This window comes from Poecilia latipinna, unplaced genomic scaffold, assembly GCF_001443285.1.
Source record: "Poecilia latipinna isolate Pla-1442-1.1 unplaced genomic scaffold, P_latipinna-1.0 Scaffold181, whole genome shotgun sequence".
NCBI lineage: Eukaryota > Metazoa > Chordata > Actinopteri > Cyprinodontiformes > Poeciliidae > Poecilia > Poecilia latipinna.
The window spans coordinates 296,875-321,351 of NW_015112797.1; the positions used below are offsets into that span (position 1 = coordinate 296,875).

The 24,477-nt window shown below is 37.3% G+C and overlaps 1 protein-coding gene across 13 annotated transcripts in view; it reads right to left on the minus strand.

Moving 5' to 3' along the window:
- The window catches only part of tenm4 (teneurin transmembrane protein 4), a 218,941-nt gene that overhangs the window by 193,862 nt on the left and 602 nt on the right, over positions 1-24,477 (minus strand). The window lies entirely within an intron of this gene.

Consider the following 24,477-nt stretch of genomic DNA (forward strand, 5'->3'; position numbering starts at 1 on the left):
AAGCTCTGAGCCAGTATTTAAGTCTGCAGGATGAAAGACAGCACATTTAGTTACAGCAAAAGCTCAACCGACATCTTGGTCAAGGTTAAAGGCTGAAAGATGGGGCCACGTGCATCACCTATAGAAAGAGAACATCAAGTCGTACCTCCAATCTGTACTATTCTGCCTTGTCCAATGTCCCTCATGTGCCAATGTTCTTAAACCATTGCTTTTATTAGAAGTATGTTAGTGCAGCTTTGTCTATTTAATTCTCATATACTATTTAACTCCGCTGTCTATTACTTGAAAACTTCAGATTATGCTCTAGACCAATTTATTTGGCTTGTTTTCCTATGTGGGGCTAATTGATAGATCAGGAACCCTGATCAAACCCTGTTGGAAGAAACTATTTGCTGATGTTTTAAAACCACATCTCCTAACAGCAGACCATGAGTGGAAAACAGAAACCACCTCAAATCCTTTGTTGTCAAGTGAATACAAAATGTGGGCAAGAAATGACACATGGCTGGAACCAAATATCCTTTGGTAGACGACACCCTTTTCCTTGGCTCACGCTTCATGTCTGTCATAGTTACTGCAGTGTTTTCTGAGGCTACAGGCTTTTGTTTTCAGAACGAACCTTTCAGAAATAACCTAAAACTAATTTTCCAAGATCAATAGTCTCTTTACAAGAACATCATACATAAAAAAAATAATCAGAAATTTCCTTAGCCTTCATTGGTTGCCGTCATTGGCATACTTTTGTTAATAGGAGAAAGATGCACGGAGGAAAACAAGAATCAGCTTTAGGGAAAAGGTGACAAGATTTTTCCTTCTGTTCAAAACCTGTGACTATTTTTCAGGGGAAAACCCCAGTGATGGAATGAAAACTTACCTTGCTGTAAAATAAGCCCAGAGTGGAAGGAAATCCTTTTCACCAAGTTGTCATTTTACACAACAATGCATCGAATGAGGAGAAGCCGAGCAGCAGAGACATGAGGCAGTGTGTGGGTGGCACAGTGGGCAAAGGGAGAGAGATTTGCCAGAGCTTTTGTTTCTCCTGATTACAATTTTTTTCTCTTCATACTTACAGATTAAAAGAAAAAGTGTGAAAACAAATTCAGGTATCAATTTAGTTACTTTCGTATGTTGAAAGTTATAACAAGCGGGTGTGCATTTCCCCAACACCTGTATAAACCGAGTAGGATTTTGACAACATGCCTCTCAAATGAGCTTCTGTGGAATATATTTTTCAAACAGACCAGCCAATCACCTCTGAAGCAAGTAGTTCTGCTAGAAACTTCTGCAATCCCAACACCTGAACAGGCAGTGGGTTTCACAAGAAATTTCCTCTAAAAAATGAGAACGATCAAAGCGCATCTTACTGGTTTGAATGTGCTATTGCATAAAATATCTGGAACTGTCAATACCTGCAAAGCATAAAACCAGCAAGTCTTAGAAAGCGTATCGAAAATTAACTCAATTTTGTTGATTTTGTTGCATCAGTTTTTTGTAAGGTTACATACAGAATCTAACTGATCTCGCTTGTAGGTCTGCAGAACAAGAGAGGGGGTTCTATTTAGGCATCGTCACTCGATAATCTCGGTAGTCTGCGTGTATTTCTACGTAAAAAATGATTTATGCAGCTTGAAACCAGATGCTTCCGGCTGGAAAAAGCTGTAAGGGCACTTGGGAGAGTCACATCGTTCGAAGTGCATTGAGCAGCTCCGTTGATCTGCAGCGTTAATGCATGCGTGCTGAGGCAACCCCATTACTTATTGAACACCACACGTGGATAACATATCAAAACCAGAGCACTGGATATCTGGAAATGCAAGCTGGCTGTGAAATTAAAAGTATGCTCTCTGATCCAAGAATACATTGCATTATTGTGTAAAAGGTCATATGGCCGCACGCAGGACTGTCAAACTGTTTTCCCTCAGCTGCAGGCACGATTTCTTTTTATTTTGTGCCTTAAAGCCACGTTATCAGAGCCTTGCCAATATGATAAACGGTTATGGGTTTGAACACTCTATCTGAAACTGTTACATTAATGAGGGAAGTTGCCTGAGTGATTATATCTTACAGACACCTAGCAAAACTTTGGTACTCAAACATTCTGAAATTCCTATTTTTAAAACAATTTATGCCTCTTATAGGGCTGGCTAAAAAGTTTCATAGTAGAGTTTAAGATTTTTTACTACAAATTCACTCTATACATAATTACTCTCATACCCATAAATATAATACAGTGCAGTCCATGGTGTGTGATTTACTTTCAGTATAAATACAGCTGCTCTGTGAAGGCCTCCAAGGTTTATTTAGGGTGTGTTCACACCCAACACATTTGGTCCGCTTTAAAGGCAGCAAAGTTTGTTTCCCTCGTTGGTCTGGACCTATTTTGCAGGTGTGAATAGACTCAAGCAAACCTTGGTGCGGACCACACAACCGAACCGCAACCCACTCTTTGAGGGGTCATGCTTACAAATAAACTCTGGTGCTGTTTGCTTCTGGGGTGAATACAGACTGGCCTCGATCCAAATCAACTAAAGAAATGTCTTTTTGGACTTCATGAGTCACTGTCGCTTGCCTTTACGGCAAAAATTAGCCCTTCCGTGTCGCTAACTGCTCCGTGTTGTAATTGTACTGAAATTGTAGCTGATCCAACATGTCTTGCTTAGCGATGCTGTTGCCAGCATGGTGTGGGTCAGAACACGCAAACCAACTCCTCTCATTCAAGTGTGTTTTCTCTGAAGTCGATCCAAAATTAGAAATATCCAGTGTTGAATGAGCTGCTGTTTCTGCAGTTGTAATAACCGTTATAACAAATGTATATAACAGAAAGTTTGTTTTTCCGAGTCTGAGCTCTGTCCCGCCCCCTTCATTTCTGTTGAATTGCACCAATGATCATCAACCACGTTTGTTTTCAAATTATATTGTGCTTGCAGAAAAGGACAATAAGAAAGCAAACTACACAAAGCGAAAACTAAATTCTGCTTTTGGTCCAGACCAAGCAAGCAGAGCAATGGTGTAAATACACCCTAAAGACATTAGTGAACAAGGCACCACCACACAAGTCAGTGAAGTTATGAAAAGAGTTTAAATGGCAGATTCAGAAACAACATCCCAAACTCTGAACATGTCCAGCTAACACTGCTCACCCTGAACACATCAACTCTGCTGAGATGTGTTGGTCCTGTGGGGAATCCTTTCCTTAGCAAAAACAAAGAAGCTGATCACAGCTAATGGGAAGATTGGTAGAGGTCAATAAAACGCGCTCATGGAAGGAAAAACTGATGGACACTGCAAAAGACTTGAGCCTTGGGTAGCGCGTCACTCTCCAGAAGAAAAATGACACTAAATATACAGCCAGAGCTACAAAGCAAATTTGTGTAGCAGTCCAAGTCTTGACCCAAATCAAATTAGGAATCTATAAGAAAAAAAATTGCTGTTCACAGACACTCCCAATGCAATCTGCGTGAGACTGAAGAATTGGCAGAAACATTTAGTCTCTTGCTGTGCGCAGCTAGAAGAAATATATCCCAAAAGACTTGCAGCTGTAATCGTAGCAAAAAGTGGGTCTAAAAGAAAAACAGTGTTCTAAAACACGATGTTCCAATTTCTCTTAAGAAAAACACTGAAAATATCCATCCATTCATCGCTCTGCTTTGTGAAGGTTCATCCCATACAATCCAAGTAAAAAAACATTGAAGATTGTGGTTGCAATATAAAAAAAGAGGTATAGAAAATGAATTTGCACAGATATGTTTAAGAATTTATAAGTTGTTTTTTTTCTCAGAATATTGCATGAATCCTCAACGGCTTCACACTTGTTAAAAAATGATAACCTTCTCTGCGCTCCTCTTTGCAGCATCATACTCACAATATCAACAAGAGTGGAAGGCATTGTGCGAGAAGGCATAAGTGCACAGTATAGACACTAACAAAAGCACACCAGCATGCCAACAGTCCAGACTGTCTGCTGAGGTGTTCATGCATGCAGCCCTCCTCTGGAAAACGTCTAAAAAACCGAAGGCGCTGGAGAACATGTGTGAAAACATCTTAAATTACACTGCTGAAAAGCTTTGTTGACACAGGACATCAACCACCTACAACTGCTGTTATTCATGAAGTCTTAACCTGCGAAATGTCACACCTCTTTAAGAAGAAGAAAAAAAAATCAAAAGGAGAAGAGTTCAGGGTTATCCAACACTGATGTAGAATTTATAGAAATGTGTTCAGCGGTAAAGCTTTTGACGTATATAGCCTTTTAAGTGCATCTGAATGTCTCTGGGGGGGAAAACTGTCATGTAAGCAGGAAATCTAACACAATCTAAGACTTACATGTTTTTTTTTTTTTTAAGTATGCTATATTTTATACATACTCAGAAAAACGAATGTTTGTATTCTTACAGATCAGTGAAACAATACTTAGTTTTCCCTGAAAAGTAATTCAGTTAAAAGCAACTACATTTAATATTTTAACACTTAAAATGACTAAAACAGCATGGGGAGACTGTAAATCAATTAGCATGACATGTGCGTTCAAACATTTTGGTGCAGTTTGGTGTCATGGCTTTCGCATGTTTTAACATTTCATCTAAGCTATTGATAATACTGTGTTTTCTGTTTTTCAATAACACACGTAAATGTTGATTTTGCAGGGCTGATGGGAGGGCGGAGGGAGGGAAAGCTGGCTGGCCTTTATAAAATAGGCGGATTTTTGAATAAACACAGAGTCGGTGTTCTCGGCTATTACAGATTTAGCAATTTGCATAAATTCTAGAGGAAAACAACAGATTCACCCAAACACAGATTTAAAAACGAAGCAGTTTAAAAAAAAAAACACTGAGGTCTTCTTAAATTGGCTCCCCCGCGAGCTCTCCGTCATGTCCAACTCAAGCCGGTGAGGTGCAAATTAGTCGACGCTTAGAGAAGCTGCCCTTTCTCTTTTTCCTTCATCGCTTATTTTAACTTTATTCCACAAATACACCTCCCTTCAAAACACACAAACAAAAGCACCGAGATGTGCAATCAGCGCTCTTAAGTGGACAGATGGTTATTTTTCTAAATAGTAAACTTCAAATAAAAACTTACCATTTCTCTTTCACAAACAAAGAAACTGATAATGATGCAAAAAACTCAGAAACTCGATGCAGTTGGTTTGAACCATTGGGGGTTAACATAACCAGAATAAATTACATGGAATTTCTCAGATCAGAGCTTTGCAAAACAAGAAATGCAATTTAACTACATTCACGTTAAATTGCAGCATGACATGAGCTTGTTCCTGGTATTTTTCCATCATACCAACCTTACAGTTTAAACTCTTTTATTGAGGTGCCTGAGAAAGTGCTAAAGTGACCAGAGTTTTTTCCTGCCATATAAAAGGATGGAGCAATGCAGCACTGCCCCTTCCCCACATATTGCTGTGCAATACAGGTCAATTGTGTGATAGAAGCCTGATAGAAAAAGAGAAATTTTCCCATTTAGAAAAATATTTGAGATCAGACAGTCATGGAGCAGACAATAGAGGAGCACTCTTCATCATTTTTATTAAAGTTGCACTGTTTTTTAAGGACAATTTCCAAAGTATGAGCAATTAGATCATGTTTTATAATTTATTTTGATACCATTCAATGTAGTCACTGTCACAGGAGTTACTACTGCACACTTTCACTAAAACCTGTTAGCATACTAAACTTGACCTAAGTTAATTTTACCAATAAATTCTAAACAAGAAAGTCAGACATTTATATTCATGCTCTTACTTTTTGAAGCAGGTGAAATCTATTCTCTCTCTCTCTCTCTCTCTCTCTCTCTCTCTCTCTCTCCAGAAATAAAACATGGCTCTCATGTTTTATTTCCCAAAATAAAACATGGACCTCAGAGAACAATGTATGACCAGATACAACATCTAAGGGAAATATAGAACATGTCAATTATAATGTCACAATTAAATTTGTGATTAAGGATTGTACTCTTTGAAGGGTAGATTTAATTTAAATTTAAGTTTTCCACTAAATATTGTGTTGGTGTAATGATTTACCATTAGCACAATTACTGTTTCTAACTTTCTAGTTAAGGGTGTCCACCACTTTCCCACACCATAAGAATATCACATCAGCAAATTTAAGTGGAATGATTTGTATGTTTTATGAAGCACGACAGACATTCAGTATATTCCATGTTATGGTCTGCATACATGTACAACCCTTTACAAAACACACAAGTTTGAAATCATAGCTGGTAGCATGTGGCTGTGGGTGGTTCAGTGCAGCACTAAAATGTACATTTTTATTAACTCCTGCACAGTAAGAAACTACGACACACATGCCCATCAGAACAGTCCATGTTTGGGAAGGGAGCCAAGTCAAGATGGGCTACGTGTGCAGCATAATGTATTCACACATTTGATTTTAGCAGAGAAGCACCGGCAGCTCCTTTTTTTTCTCCTAATCCTCCACACTTCACTCTTGAGCTGCCATAAAGCGTCAAAACAAAAGTCAATCCCAGATCCACCATAAAGTAGGGAGATGTGGAGTTGAAACCTGATTTCCATGACATCACCAAGCAATCAGACTGACTGTCATGAACCTATTTGTGAGGATAATAAAAAATCTGCACAGTCTTCAATTGGTCGCACTATATGGGACACAATTCAGCGGTTTGGCTTTATGAATATCTGCCAGTAAAGGATCCACGGGAACTTTCAGCAGAAGGAGAAGAAGCTGCTCTTTCGCTTCATTTTTAATGAGACCACAGCTGTGCTCTCTTGCTGCATGTTTTTTGACCAGGGCATCAGGATTCCCAGTTAACTCCATGAAAACAAAACAGCTTTATCTCCATCCTGACACGCTAAAGGAGGGTATATGTGTGAAAATAAAACATGTTTCCATATGATCCTTTCTCTTCGCTTCGAATGGTATTGCTGGTGTACTTAAATGGAACATTAGGAGTAATGTATATATGCATTCCTGCAGCTGGAGCTGCTTGCCTAGACAACTTTTCAAGGTAAATATTCCCTGAGCTCTTAAATATCACAGCGCGACCTGATGTGTTTTTAGCTGTCAAGAGACTCCTTTTTGTAATCCACAAAGAGCTAAAAAAACAAACTAGAACTGGTAGATTTCATTATTTAATTACGCCGGTCTTCCTTCGTCATTGCTTTGAATTCAATTTATGACAGATCTAAAGCCTTAACCTTAACTCCACATAGACTTCATGTGCAGCAGTCAAGTTTCAGATATGCATTTTCATTACATCAACAGCAACGTTTCTGATGTAAAATAAGGAAATCTAAAATGCTTTGTGAATAAAACATTATTAAAAAAAAAAAAAAAAAAACAGTGGCACACTGCCTACATGTGCTTCACATTTTTCGTTTTATCTGCTTCCTTTGAACTTCAAATTGTAGCATCCTGATTTCAGGCTAAAGGGAATGCGGCAAAAAATAAAATCTAAAACAACATACGTGTTTTTGTTCGCTGTTAAACACATTCTCATCCTAATTCTTCAAATAAATTACTTAAGATCAAAGAGTCAATCCATTTAAAAAACAACAGTAATTGTCTTATTATTGGAAAGTTTAATCAAAAATAAATGGCACCATGAGTGCAAGAAGAATATAAAGGTGACTGTAGTGAAGTCATGTCCATAAAAATAAAACTTAATCCTCGGGAAAGGGCAACCACATTATGTTCTTGTGAGAGCAAAGGTGTGGGAATGTCCTACCAGGTTGTTACAGCTCATTAACAACCGTCACTGCATGACATGGGGACCGGAGCTAACTGAACAGAAGATCCCTGCGCTCAGATCGCTGGGATCCTTCTCAGGCAAGGATAAATGCAAAAGTTCACTGTAAATATAAATATTTTACAAAATATCTATTTAAATGTTTAATTTTATTTACGTCTTAAATGTTTTATCTTTAACTGTGAAAGTTTAACATGGGTGGAAGATTGTTAATTAGCAGGGCCCAATAATAGAAATACCAGAATTTCACAAAGGAATGTCAAATCTGCTAGAAAATGTGAAAATGCACAGTGAAAAAATTAAATGAAGAATGCATTGGCTGCTGTAGATGATTTTGATGGTGACAAGATCTAATCTTTATTGTTTGTTTTGCAGTTGGTTACTGTGTTGTGTTTTTATGGAGTGAAGCTCTTTGAACTGAATTGTTGCTGAAATCTGCCTTACAAATAACCTGAACTTGAAGCTTCCTGCTGTGTAAGGTTAAAATGGACCAAATTAAATACACACATGCATAATAAATCATTCATTAAATGTGCCATGAAATAAATAGATGCTTAATTTTTTTTTTTAATTACAACTTATTAAATATGTAACTAAATAATAGAAATGCAAACTTATTATAGCCAATGCAAATAATTGTTTCACAGTTTCTGTTCCTGCCGCTTCACCATGAAATAATCTTTTCTGTCAAAATCTCCCATCCGAGTGTCGGGGCGGGGCTAACACTGATTTGCTGAACTCCAGTAGTTTCTCCTAAATCAGTGAAAATTATAATGGAGGATTTTCACAAGCTTCCCAGTGATGGCTAAAGGGCAATTTCACATAATTTTTTCACTAACCTGAGCATCTTTAATCTATTCCAGTTAAAGAAAAACCTACAAAACTTAGGCACTTCAAACTTGAACAAGATTATTCTAAAGTAAGTGCAGAATATTCAGAACCTAATTTGTGATTTGTAAAACTTTCATTTGATTTGATAGAGTTCAATAAAAGGTGATTTTAGTGTTTTTCATGCATCTGAGCCACACTAGAACTGCTCCGGCTCAGAAACAAAAAAATCAATGTTCAGGGCTAAATCTGGTTTTACCAAATTGAACCTGCAACTTTATCAGTGGTCACTTAAGGCTGACTTAATACCAAAGACAAAATTTTAAGCTCTGTAACATGAAGCATCTCTCTGCATCATTTTTCGCATGTATTTCACAGATTTTTACCTCCTTATAAAGTTACTAATTATTTCCAAATCATGCTATACCAATAGATTTGTGGCTAAATGTAATTTACACATTAAAAAAACCTAAAGCATGATGAAAAATGTATCTTTTTGACTCCGATAGTTTACAGCAAAAAAATAATGGACTAATGACGCAAAACAAAATAAGAAAACATTCTTCAAAAACATATTTTGGCATCAAACAAACCCCTTACTTTGACAAACTGATCTTACAAAGTGCTAAATATACAGTTAAGAGTTAAATTTAACACTGTGCTTGAGGTGAGTTTATTTGGTGCTTCTCAGAATTGGTGTTAATTTATCTCTTTCTACTCAATTTGTTGTTGTAGTAAATCTGAAAGAGTCAATAAACTTTAACACTTAATATTTCACCCTAGAAAATTTACTTTGTATTTTTATACTTCAAATAAATAAAGACTAAGCGCAGCAGAAAAAGTAGTTAGTAATTATGTTCTCTGAATCTACTTTCATTCTCCTTGCATGATTTTATAAATGCTGAGTCCCTCATTTAGATCCATTACATGTAGTATCAAAAAAAAAAAAAAAAAAACTAACAGCAATGACCACTTGAGAGTTAGTGGTTAACCCAAAACACAGATCCTTTGACTTCAAACGAAAACTGGAGTCTTTAGGGGGGGGAAAAAAAAAAAAAAACAACCCACAAAAGCAAAAGGCGAACATCCAAACAATGGAGCCGCCTGTCACTCTCTGTTCCCCTGATGGACCTAAATTGGCTTCTCATTGATATTTGGAACATTTTGGACTAAACCTGGTGAGCTGGGCTGCTGATGTGAAGACGTGATTCCTGTCCACAGCATAGAAAAATCAATTGCAACAACAATATTCCAAAACTCAGCAAAGAACGTTGGCACGCCATTTACCGAGATGGAGGACACAAAAGGAAGGAACGGCGAGTCTGCTTTGGACATTCGGTTCACTGTGGGGAAACGTAACGGCATCCTGCTTTCTCTCGCTCTTCTACCCTCCAATATTACCGTTCTCCGGAAGGTGGGACTGAAACCAAGCAGCACAACATACCATGCAACACATGTCTTTGCATATTTGTTAAATTCATTGTTATGACAATAAAAATAGGTTTCATGGTGGCTCTGAATTAGCTGCTCTCAGTGCTCAAACAATATCTGTCTGTGCTATGTGTCTGCATGAAAGAAAGACAAACAAAGGAAAAGGCTCTGCATCTGTTAGCACGACAAAGCCCCGTGTTGCTGCCTCGTCTTTGTTGTGGGCGACAAGTGCGTCTTGGCAGAGCGATGTCACGAACAGCCACAGCCTTCTGTTCTCGTCAACCTTCTTTCTTCCATTAGTTTTCCAGTTAAGAGGAGCTAAACAAGACCGCAGCGAGATTGAAGCTCAAACCATCACAGACACCTTTGCAAAAAAAAAAAAAGGTTTTATTCAGAGTTAGCTGCAGGAACCGCTAAACCCTGCACTGGGAACAAGTCAGGTTCTTACAATGTTTTGCAAAAGAATTTTCACTGTTGGAACTTTTTCTTTTTCTTTTTCTTCTTCTTCATCCATTTTTGCTATGTTACAAAAACAACCACAAACAAATACAATGCAAAGCTCCTGAGACAATGTGTTGTAGATTCCAGGTTCACTGTAACACCATGTACAATACTGTACTGGTTTTGTGCATCTAGAGTCTAAAACCTTTATGCAACCTCAGTGGAACAGGATGGAAAGCACCTGTGAACATATATTTTCCAGGCTTTGCATGGAGTGTGTGTTGGATTTTTAGCTGGGCGGTGTGACGTGAAGGAAAACAATAAACCAGAAAAAGTAACTGCAGAGTAACTGCAGACATTTAGCCAACTCCACCAAGTCATTCATCCAGCCAACAGAGGCACTGTTAAAAAACTACAAGCAGTACATTACTAGAGTGGAGCGGTCTGCCTTTTACATCCCAAACCTTGATGAAAACTTGGTTCAATTTCAATTCAGTTTATCTATACATTTTCAATTCACAACAAATATCATCTTGAGGTATAAAAAAATAAAAGTATTTCATTTCAATTACACATGCATTCCAATTGGTCCCAGTTAAACAGTACAGTATGCTCAGTTACTAATTTAGTTTAATCCTTAATTTAGTGATATGGAGGTTAGTCTGATTTGACGTTTCCAAATCCAGTGTTGAGTGAATCCTTTTGTCAAGAGTTATTAATTGTACTTTTTTTTGTTTTAAAACTGTTGTTTTCTAAGAAAGTGTAAAATGGCTCCAAGTGGTATGTATAAGTTTGAAAGGAACTGTATAGCTAAGCCTGTTGCAATAAGTAATGAATCCCATGATAAATTAAAATGAGCTTGATAATTTCCAAAATTGCCCCACGTATTGAAGGGCAATTTTGTTTACAAAGATGTCATAATCCATATTAGTTATGGTTTTGGTTGTCTGTGTGTGTTTTTAGTTCCTTTTTTGTTATCGTTTTTGATTCTGGCCTTTTATTTTGGATATTTCACATCTTTTCCAGTTCCAGTGTTAAGCTTTATTTACAAAATTAAGGTTTACTGGCCTATGAGAGGGCAAACTTAGAAGTATCATGCCATTATCAACATATTACTTGAAAATAGTCTCAAAATAATATGATCATTTATTGCAATAATTACTGGGACAATATTGTAGGTTAGTAATATTACTGCAAATGTATGTTTACTGAAAAATAAGTAAAACACATGACAGACCGCATGTATTGTTTGCCAAGTCGGTTTTGTAAAAGGAAAGTTCAGCAGGTCAAGCTTCTGTTTCCAGTGATGGCATTTCATTTTTGAAAAATGAGCACTGTCACCAAATGTCATCTTCCCACTTCTATGTTATCTCATCACTTTTTTTCCCAGCAACTTGTCACACTGAAGCCATGTCTCTGACATGAGCAAACAGTTTGCTTCCTTCCAGGCAGACCAGTGGGCTTTATTAATATTTATAGAATAACAGCTTAAGGCCATTTCCCCTGAGAGCTATCACTCCACTTCGCTGCCTAACACGTACAAAATATATTGACAACTCTCTTGCACATCTCGTCGCTCTCTCGGAAACCTCTGTGACCAGGTGGACAGAAGGTTTCAAAAATGTGCAACCTTTCGAAATACAGAAAAGGCCTACAGCTCCATTTAATTTAATAACGTGCACAAAAGGGAGGCAAATATGTGAAAGGCTGGGACTGAAAATATGTTATTGAATTTATTAAAAAAAAAAAAGAGAGAGAGAGGCACAGTCGTAATGTCATTTCATGGATGTCATCTTCATTTCTGGTTGGATGTACAAACAGGCTCTGCTGACAGCTCTCTGATGACTCAGAGTAATGCCAGCCAGTTTCAACCAGCTTTCAGTCAAGTTTGGCCTAGGACCATCTCCCAAACAAGAAGAATCTTTTTTATGTAGCTGATCCGCCATGAACCTCAGCGGTCGTAAAGCTGAGTCCTGACTCGAAGTGATGCACATATGGACGTGATCAGAAAGTAAAAGTTTCCTTTCTGAAACCCTATCTGATTGGATTGATATGAAAAGTTCACATAAAAACCAAATGCAGATAATCTTCCTGCTTTGTGCCAAAGCACACATTTCCAGAGCCGCAATAGTGGTTGGAGGCTCACAATACGTCAGTGATGATATTCTACAGGAACTTTCGCAAGGATTCTTGGGCTTTTTCACATTTTGGAAGGTTACGATCACAAAGCCACTTTTTGTTAGGATTTTATGCGACAGACCAACATAATGTAGCACATAACAATGAAGTGGATAGAAAAGAATGCATGCTTTTAAAATATTGCACAAAATTCCTTTGTATTCAGCTCTCCTGAGTAATTACTTTGAAGAATAACAATTCACTGCTGCTAGGAATGCAAGTTTTTTGAAACATCACAAAAAGTGGTAGTGGAACTATGCTGTAGGGATGAATATTAATGTAGGTGGTGCACTGTTTTTAAAGTTGCATGGCTTTGTATTCAGTCGTATAACTTGCAACTTGTTGTGCAAGTTATTAAATTGTAACAGGCTAATATTAATTTCTGTCTTTCTTTATAAAAGCTGTGTGGAATCCCAAACATAAAGCATGGAAATGGCAGAATCATGCTGTGGGGATGAATACAAATGCAAACCAGTTGTATTGTATTCAGCCCCACTGCCTTATAATGCAGTGGCAAGAAAATAAAGCATAAATTTCTTTTTTTTTCTCAGTAAAAATCTAAAAAGTATGGCATGCATTTGTATTCAGCGACACAGCATGATGCTGTCAACAGTTTCACCTTTTGAGTTCAGCCTAAAAAAAGTCGTCATCGCAATTGCTTTGACAGGTTATTCAGAAAGTTATTGACTTGAGGAGACCGTCATTTGAGTTTATTTCAACAGTTCTGATTCATGGCAAAAGGCTGAAAAAATTCTTTAAAAAAATAATCTTGACATGTAGATTGATTTAACATCACATTCCTAAAATATCTTTTAATTGTTGCAAAAATATTTATAAGACCTCAGTTTTATTGCTCCTTTTCGCTGAAGCGCATCAAATTACTTTAAAGTAATATGCAAGACAACTTATTAAGAGTTACTGACAGAAAGCTGGGGTCAACATAAAAAAAAAAAGCTCAGATGTGAAAACCTTTTAATTACTTAAAAGGGAGCTTAATAAGTGCAGAGTTTGATAAGCTTCCTGTCCTGTGCCTCTGCTTTCATCTAGTCTTAATTCGCAGCCTCTAAAAAGGCCTCTGTCATAGCAATCAGAGCTTTAACTCAAAGCTACAAATTAGCTTGAGATCGGAGGAGAATTCGGCTCTGGAGTCAGGGACTGTGAAGTTAAATTTCACAAATCGTCTCAGAGAGTGCAGAGGGAGATTTTTGTAAGTATTCACTCTGCTAAAGCGGAAATAATCAGTTTGGGACCCATTTTCAAAATGCCTGCTTTGACCTTTACAAGTGTCTTTCTCAAGGGCAATCTAATAAACAGAGACTTACTCTGTATTCCCAAATTAGAGTTAAAAGGATAGTGTTTAGTTTATTCTACCCTAAATCAAACCTTACCTTTTTCCTTTTTTTTTTTCTTTGATGAGTACTAAATTAGAGAGAACGCGGTTGATTCACACACGGTGACTGGGAGCAGCATTTTAATGTCTGAGCTTTTGACTGCAGTAACATGGGGTGCAGTAAATGATTTTTATAGTCACTTTTATCATTATTGTAATAAATGCCACAAAATATTGTAATAAAATCTTTAGCCTATATAATCCATCACTAAACTGAAGCACATTTTAAATAAACATACTTTTTAAAGTTGATGATTAAGAACTTCTAATTAGTATTGCATGACATTTTGCTGTTCCTGGGGCATAAATACAATATGACACAAAGGCAGATTTCTCATAGCCAGTGGTCAACAACTAATGTCTGTATTGCCGACCCTTAAGGAGCATGCAGGAGATAGCTCAGTGTTAGATAACTGCAGAGAAGAGTGGCATATTAAGGCAACCAAGTCTCCATAACAACAATAAAAATTTAAATATCATCTTGTTGTTTGAGTTACGCCACATAAAAAGTCTTTTCTCTTCCACCACATGAATGCAAACATGTGGGACATGCTGGGACTTTAATTGGAACTGTGTTCTTTTGTCAGATGAAACTAAGTTTGAGTTTTTCAGCCGCAAACACTCCAGGTTGGTTGACCAACAATGAACATGTGGAAAAGCTCCCTGGGCAGAACTTTGCATCATCAGGAGCTGAATTTGAATAAGTTATATTTGAATTTGTATTGCTCCAATGGAATTTGAATTCCTCAACGAGAATAAATGCTTTTAAAATGTAAATCTGAATTAGCGCAAGTTGAAATCCAATGTAATGGTTTGAAAATGATTGTCACTAAATTGAAACTGAATTACTTCCTATTGAAAACTGAACTCTTGAATGCTTTGGTTCAGTTCTCACCATTTAATTTCAGCTGTAAAATTCAGTTTGTGTGGCTCCTTGAGAAATCTACAAAGTAATAAAGCACAGACTGACAACAAAACCTTCAATGACTATCAAAGTCAACATACTTAAACTCTTAAATATTCCTCGAAAATATATAATATATATACTAATAAAAAAGACTAAATGCAAATACAAAGTACTACGGAAGAGATTAAAGTCAGAATTCTGAGATTAAAGTCAGAATTCTAAGATTGAATTCTGACTTTTTTTTTCTCAGAATTCTGAGATTAAAGTCAGAATTCTGAGATTGAATTCTGACTTTTTTTTTCTCAGAATTCTGAGACTAAAGTCAGAACTGTTTTATTTTTTCTTCCCAGTGGCCCTAATCCTCTTCCGTAAAAGTACAGCAGTAGGAAAACTTAAAAATAGTATTTCTTAACATAGAACTTTTTTTTTCCCCAAAAGCCAAATAATGTCAACTTATTAGTTGAAATCTTCAGTGTGTGAATAAAAGACGAGCATATTTTAAGATTTGAGGCATTTTTATCTGGAATGCCAGTAAATGTGGCACTTGCATGTATACTCCTGCATACAAGGCTACAGCTGTGGTGGTCTATTATAATTCCAAACATTATGCTGCCATATTGGCTGCTAACTGTATATGCTGCTTTTTCAACTGTAAATCACTAGGGTTTAATTACCTGCAAATTGACTGCTGTTTCACCGTCTTGCATAAGATTGTCCTGGTCATGATGAAATGCCACTTGGGAGTCTGTTCTGATGGGAGGATTCCAAGATGCAGATAATAAAAGATGCCACTTTGTTAGTCTGATAGCTGTAAGGAACATGATGGTTGTCAACCAAATCGTCCTGCTAATGTTTCTCACAAATGCTGCAACGACATCTTATCATTCCCGTCACTATTTTCGAAGCCAGCGTGAGCAGAGGACCTATACTGAGATTGCTTGGGTTTCCTGCCCACTGTGCATGGCTGCAGCAGGCCACAGTATATAGCCACAACATTATGAGTGGGGCAATTTGCTGCAGTGGATTTAACTCAAGTGGTGTAAAACACATTGACCCGACAGCTGGGCTTAGTCAGTCTGCGAGCTGTATTTGGAAGCAGTTTGAAATGGTCAGCCTCAATTTCTCTCCATCAGTGTTGGGTTCTTTAGTGCATGATGGCCAATCGAACACAAAGGTTTGCAAGTTCAGTTCTGCCAAATCTGCTCTGTTAGGGCAAATCATTTCAGAAAGCTTAGTTTGACATTTTATTCTTTAACCATTTAAATGTTGCCATCTCTCTCCGTTACTTTCATTTCCATTGAATTTAAACATTTTCTAAACGCTTCATCTGACACGTTTAGAAGGTTGGAGGCATAGCACAAAACTTTGCTGCATCAAAATGCCAACACTTTCTACACATAATCTGTGTCATCAACTGTCTCAAAAGTCAGCTTTTATCGTGGCTACAGATTTAAAGATGAGTGATTTAAGCTTGGTACCCAAAGGCTCTAAACTCACTTTAGGTGTCAGAACTTAAAAGAAATTTGACCTAACTTTTCTATCCCAATGAACGTCCATGGTTTCTGTAAAGGCAGAAAGTACCTTTGCGCAGACTGAAATGTTCAGGTGAACAAAGTTTGGCATTTATGTTACATTTTTGGTTAATATTTGGTTTCTAAGAATTCTTCAAATGGACATTCATATTCATGCTCTTATTTTGAAGTGGATGAAGACCGTTTACTCATAAGTTTTATTTCCTTTCATGTTCTCCATGTGTGATAAGGTGCAGCAAATAGTGTTTATTCCTTACCCACAATGCATCAGTGTTCTATAGTAAACAGCGTAAAATCTACCTTACAGGTAAGATGAATAAACAAACATTTTGTCCTGTAGAGGGCGATATACTACACTGATACACAGTGGGCCTGAACATGGTTGAATTTAGCGCTTTGGAAGTAGCTTTGTTGGTGTAGCATTTCAACCTTAGCAGAACTAATGTTTATGATTAGTGCTCTAGGGTTAGTGCATCTAACATTTTAGTAAGCAGTGCCCATCATTGCCTGCATGTTTTAAGGAAAACGTGTAAGAAAAAAAGTTTCATTCACAAAAACAGCTTTTTTTTTAAATCATTTTTGAAATCCATAAAAACATTTAGCCTAATAGCACCTGCCTTCCTGTGCATTTGCATAAAACATATTTGATGGTTGAACAGTAAAGTAGCACTCTACATGGCATTTACTCCTTGTATTGTGCAGCAGCAAGTAAGTGACATACAGTCCTGCCAGCCTTTCTCCTGCAGTAAAGTCTGACAACCTTAAATAAGGACATCCAAGGCCTTGATCATGAAAATGACACATCCCTGTGTTCAGGAAACACTGCTCAGTATGCAGGCGCATCATCATCTCAGAATATGGGGATAAGCTTCAGAAGCAGATTTTTTGCACTTAGTGCTCCTCTAAAATGGTTTCATATTATTTGGCTGTGAACAACCAAGCAAGGCAACCATCACATCTAATGACTGCGCTGAGATGGCTGTTCTTCCCATTACCTTTCCTGAGCTATGCTTAAAAAAAAAAAAAAAAAAGGAAATGAGAATTTTAAATGAGTAGATGCCGAGCACTGGCAATGTTCTAATGGTGTATAAATTTGTACCATGTTGAAAAACACTCAAATTGTCCATGAAGCAACTGATTTAAATCTTTTGGACAGTTATCTTTTCTTCCAGAGAGATCTTTAAAACCTTTTAGGAAACTAATCCAAAAAGATGAAAAATGCTGTTGTTTTAAAATCTTTTTTTTTTCTTTCAGTCAAATCTAAACATGACAAGTCAGATATTCTCAATCAAAGAGAGGATTTCAAATAAGTTTAAGGAAACACAGATGTAAATAGTTTTTGAAAGGAAATGTACAACTTGTTCAAACATGTCTGCAAATCACCTGAGAATGAGAGAGAGCAAGACTTTCTGCAAACAGGAAGGCATATCACAGCAAAATTGCTTGATTTCATTTTTTTGAGCATTCAACCTTTGTGATGGAACATGCTGGATCTGAAAATGTTGGCAGCTCTTTGGAAAAAACGAAGACATTTCTTCACATTGCATTTGCTAAAAATGGAAACTAAACATGAGATGCACAATATGTCATCACTAACATCTGTTAATGCGGCTCAATGAGCCAACTATACACCTAGCTTAATGTGTTGTTACTGTAACTCGTGTATAAAACAAACTATGTGAAATGAACAAAACACAGACTGGTGGGGTGGCAAGTAAAGTCTGATGGCCCACCAGGTTTATACAACACACTGGGGTAAACCTCATATAATATCTGTAAATATTAGCCAGAGCAACAATATTAAAATCAGATTTCGATATCGGCCCAAATTTTTATGTCAGTGCATCCCTACTAAAGATATCTTCTGCTGCAGACAGGCTGAGGACACTCTTGCAAATTAGATTTTTAATCTCAATGAGTTTTTATCCTGATTAAATATTGGTTAAGTGAACTGAAACACACAAAAGCCAGTTCGCAATCTCTGGTCTGTGATTATGTTGATCTTATTTAAAACAATAGGGGCTACACAGGAGCACAGTGTGTGTGTGTGTGTGTGTGTGTGTGTGTGTGTGTGTGTGTGTGTGTGTGTGTGTGTGTGTGTGTGTGTGTGCGTGTGTGTGCGTGTGTGTGCGTGCGTGCGTCTCTTAAGGACTGTTGAACTGTCAGAAGTGCAACATGCTTCTCACCCAATGACTGCTGGATATCACTACAAGGATAGGCGGCAATATGCATAAGATGATTTGATGTTTTAAATCAGGTTAAAACTTTACAAAACCATAAATTGTAAATCAACTTCAAAATTCCAATCAACACATCTCTAGTTTTGACTCGGATTCAGTCAACCACCTGCACCAATTGCAACCATTCTAGCAGAAACTCTACTTTTAATTCTTCATCATACTTGGAGAAAAAACTATTTCCATATCTGTACAGTTCATAACTATTTGTGAGCATAATGAAACTTTTTGTTGCTTTGACACAAACCTAATACATTAAGACGGCCCACTGCAGCGGCTGTGTTCTTACTCCAACTAACCACGCTCAGGTCGATGTTTCCACTTTGCTATCTAAACCGTGATCAGTGAGAGGGGAATAATGAGCAGGGTGGGCAGTATGAAAAGAAACCTGGACAGACTGATGCATTCTGGTTGCACTGAGCAGACGAGAATATATCAAAGCAAGGTATGTAGGGCAAAAGACTATGACACCTGTGAATTATCATTTTCTGCAGCGGCAGTAGGAGTGATCTTAAAAATTGCTGCATGAATACCGTGCAATGTTGAACACAAAGAGGAGTCTGTTGCTGCTTGCCCAGGAAGAGAAATCCAATCCTGTGTTTGGGAACTGAAGTACATAATTTCAACCTCAATCTCCCTGCTCAGATACTTTGTGTGATTTCGACTTTTAGAACACCAAACAGGAATACGATTCTAGTTATTTGAGAAATGAAAGGTTAAACTGCAAAGTCCAGGAAAGATGTTGATCCTTCATGGAAATTATAGTGTTGGGTACAAGCACAAATATTGCATGAATAAGTCCAGCTTTTCTGTTTTTTTCTCTCCTTTTTTTGATAGACTTTTTTTGTAAGCATATATTACAAGAAGCACAAACTGAAGCTTCATTCTTACTTCAGTTTTTGGCATTTTTTTCCACACATCCTAATGTAGTTTGTACTGCAGTGTGTCATAGAGCAAAAATAGGCTTGGGTTTTATCAAAAGATTCACCAATCAGGCCTTCCCAAACTGATGTTGACTTTTCTGTTTTCCTTGAGGTCTGACTGTACAAAAAGTTGGAAGTGTAATGTTTAAGATATTTTATTGGGATGGTTGTTTACGGTGCACGCAATTTTTGGTAAGCTTCATAGCCTAGATTCCTTCACAACTGAGCTGGCGCAGCACAATTGGCAAACATTAGCAATCGTTTAAAACTTAAGCAGAGTTCAAGCAACCATTTCTTAATAGTCGAGGGTCCAGAACCTCTGTACAACGTAAAGCGTAGAACAAGGGACTGGATTTTCCCAAACTAGGTCAGACAACAAAGAAAAAGCATAAATGTATGTTTTTCAAAGCATCAAAAATATTAGTTTTTAGGATACTACAACAGACCTGTGAAGTTTTCTCTAAAGACAATGCAAAAAAGCAGTTTCTCCACACTTTCTGTTGTCCTTATTCCTCAACAGCTGTTTCACATGGGTGGCATGTGAGAACGAACATGTTCACAGTATTTGCTCTGGATATCTTGTGAATGTTTTCCTCCTAGTCATTTAGTAAAAAAGCTCTGAAAAGATCAGTGGGTGGGACAACGTGCAAACGTAGCTGCAAATCTTCTGCAGCATGCTGCTTAGATTTGTAGCTTTACACTTTTGTCTGCTGATCTCTATGTTGCTTTTCACTCTGTTGTTGATATTTCAGACAAGATATGGTTTACTTTTTTTTTTAAACACAGCTTGATTAATGTCATGTAATAAGAGATATTTCCATACAAAAGCCAATCAGAGGAAATGTGAGTCTCTAAACAAAGAAAACCAGCAAATCTACAATCACTGTGTCCCTCTAACAGCTCATGCTTTAGATTCCTGCAGTGTACTCGACTTGTGATAAATAAGTGGGGTAGTTCTGTCAACGTTTAAAAAATGAGGTGTCTCTATGAATGTGCATGGGTCTAAGACATTAGAGGAAGGCTTCAGTGTCCCATAAAGAGGTGTAACCGTGACAGTCGCTTGTTATTTTTCACTTGATAAAACGGCAAACTGTAACTTTGACTAAAGATAATGCTTTCAAATGGAAAATTCACATCTCCTCTTGTTGCAGTTGGAACATAGATATGTATAAAAAAAGAAAAAAAGAGTAGGTATTGGGTAAAACACGAATTTAATTAACTTGGATATATCAAATGAAGTAATTTTCACTAAACTGATATTAATTTTAAGGTTATCTGTTCTGAAAGGCAAATGAAAGCCGTTTATGGTTCTTTTTCTCTTCCAACTAATCAGGGATAGCATTCTTTTCATCATCCACTGTATCCAGTCCCAACACACAGCCAGCGCCTCCCCAGATGACTGTACAGTTCTCATAACAATTATTACTTCAAATACACAGTATCCCACAAGAAACTCCAGGGAGAGAAAATCATTTCATTGTTTCTTCCCCGTCATCCGTCTGCCCTCGTACAGCATTAGCTCAAACACAACAATCGTTTATGGAATATAACAAGGTCCAACTGCAGCTTGCGCGCCGCCGTACAATCCGCACCTTGTTTCGCAGGAGAACGAGCAGCCGTGCGTTCGGCTCGCAGCGAGACAGCAGCTCGCCGTCTCGCCCGTCTTTTCACCTCAGAAAAGACGAGCAACAGATTTTTCATTTGTGACTACAAAGGCTGGGCCATTCCCCCCACTTACCACGCAGGGAGAACTGGTGCTGAGGCGGCTTCTCTGAGCTCATCAACACGACAAAGACGAGAGGGAGAATGCAGCCTTGTTCTGCAAAGGTTAACCTCGAGGGGACCTAACAACTTCAGGCTTCTCATTTGATGCTTCCACCAAACACTCGCCACAGAGGATTGAGGGCCTCTGGATTCCCCTGGATTTAACCTCCAATATCTAAGGTCATGCCCCCTAAACCTCCCCCAATATAGCCAGTGGTTGCACTTGTGAGTTCAAACACTCACCCGCTCTCCTTTTCTTTCGTTGGGCAACTTACGTCTGGGTGTCTGTGGCATGTCCTGGGAAAACTTATCTACCATGGCAAAAAACTGCTTTGTATATATATATATATATATTTTAACATTATCATAAAACATAATAAATAAGAGATCCACCAATCAGGCTTTTCCCCGCCGATACCAATTTCTATTTATCTTACAGCTATAACACATGGGAGAAAATAAATTGGATTTGTTGGATTTTGAAACACTACCTTCATAAAAGATTGCAAGAAAGTTGGGACTAACCCTGTTATCAGACCAGAAAAGCATAATCAGTGCATCTCTAATAGGGAACCCACTTGTAAAATAAAAAGAAATGGTGGGAAAGGTAGAGTAAATCTCAAATACAAAAAAACTCACTAGGTTTCAATGTAAACATTAAATAAAAATGAAGACTACTGTAACACAGAGAGATACCGCTTTATGATTTTCATTGAGGTATAACCTGCCAATTATGATTTTTTATTTTTGTTCAAATAACTATAAAGCATAAAACAATAAAGAAAATGTGCTGCAGAGTCTTCTGTAAATGTAGTTTTGAATCTAATAGAAAAATAAGTGGAATAGCAATATTATCTCCAGTTATTCATCATAGTATTTGCCCCTAACCTTTATATGAGTTTTAATTAATTAAAAAGGAAATGCATTGAATTACATACGTTGACTGAAAATTGTATGAATTCTTAGAGTCCATGTATTTACTGGCTAGCAAATAAAATCTTATTTTTTAGTTATTTTAGACAATTACATGAAAACTGTTTAAAAAATGTTTTTCAATAGAGGCTGCTTGTTTTACGAAACTAGCCTTCACTTCTTTCTTAATTAATTTAGCTAATAAGAAAAAAAAAACTCCATCCAAATATAATTTCATGTAGGATGAAGGCGCAATCTGTGATCAGCGCTCCTCCTCCTACACCACTACTCTGAGAGGCGTGTGTGAGCTTATGTGCAAGTCTTACAACTTGCTAAATCTGAGTGCAACGCTGATTTATGCTGTGTTGGGCCCCAAAAACGACTCCCAGGGGTCCTCCTCTTGCCTCTGACTCCCTCCGTCTCAAATATCTGTGTGAACTACATTATGCCTTTCAGTTGTCTCAGTTTATTTCATTTAATTTGACTGGCTGGATTGTGACCCCCCTGTGATAATGCAGCTTTAAAGGCTGTCCCCCCCTTAAGAATTAACAATAAAAAAGTCCATTCAAATTATAATAAATTCAACACTGAATTTCTTATGACTTTAATTATATAGAGGCTATGTGTGCAGTTTCTTCTGATTTATTGAAAACCACAGCGTTTCTTGTAGGCAGATCTGTTCATGAATTTTATTCATGTTATTATTATTATGCTGCTGCAGTGAAACTATAAGCTATGCGGTTTTCCCTATGGGCCTCCTTTCCAGAAGGAGCATACACAATCCAAAAAGTGGTGCTGTTGTTACACTGAATGCAACAGAAAACTTGAATAGAAACAAGAAACGCACTAACAGAACACCCAGAAATTGGAATCGGCCAATTTTCCTTGACTGGATTTGATCGGCAATTAGCAGGTTAAATGCTGACAAATTAGCTTTTTTTCCCCTCTGGCTATTAAAAGCATCAAAAGTAAAACTCAGACAATTTATAGTGAATAAATCTACCAACCAACAGCATGTGCTTTAATCTTGTAAGCATATACACATTTTCCAGGATTTAAACTACTATTTCTATAAATAAAAACTTGGAGCTTTTTTTTTATTTTAGGTTAATTCATTGTCAACATTGCTGTAACTTGGGATTATCAGGCCAATGCCTTAAAGAAAACCAGTAATGGCCAAGAAAAGCTTTGATTGGAACCTCTAATAGGAACCCACCAATAGAAATGAAAAAAATAAAAAAATTAATGGTGGCAAAACATTTCAGAAGGTGTGGCCCAACCTTAAAACAGTCAATAGTTTTAGAACCAAACTCTAAATAGATATGAAGAATACTGACATAAACCAATCAAGCTTTCCCAAACCCAACAGTTTTTTTTTTTAGATTTGTAAATGTCAGATAAAAGTTAATCAACATACGCTAAGCCTAGGTTTGATCATTTAAAAGAATAAGAATTCATCAATTTATTTAATTACAGGACTTTCCAATCATTTATGTGGAGCCAACAACAGAAAACTGATTTGACTCAATTGATGGGTAGATGTTTGAACAGATATAAAATGTGTCATTTTGCACATTACCCAAGTGAGTTTTATGGCTGATAACTTTTAATCTGTAGTATGACCAAACAATTCTAATTTTGACTTTTTCCATTTTGTCCAAATACAATATGACATAAATGGCATCAGATACCCCAGTCTGATTTTTATTGTACTCGAAGGAAGTGCAAAGTACATGCTGTTAGATATTGATTTATAGCCCAAAAATCTAAATTTTGATGCATCTAACTAATTGCAAAAACAACGGATTTATTTTTTTGGACCTGCAGATCAAAAAAATATCGGCAGATTCCGAGCTCTGGTCGATTGATTGGTGCATCTCTATTGCTATAATGTCGCAGCCTGTTCAGAGACGCTGATACAGAACACAAGATTGGTCAAACTGTGAAACATAATCTCTGCAAACCCCTGAAACAGATCCTTACTCTCCATCCATCCTCATTTATTCACCTACTTATTTTACATCATTTAGGACACGGTGCACCCACTCTTTCTTTTTGTGCCAGGACTTTTTGATCTCCCATATGCACCAGCCTCCAAATCCGCACTGAGCGATTTTGTTGAGACGGGTTGTGAACCCTTTCTAAAGCCGAGGCGCAGGTAACGCACCGCGCTGGGAGCCCAGCTTCATGGGGGGACAGA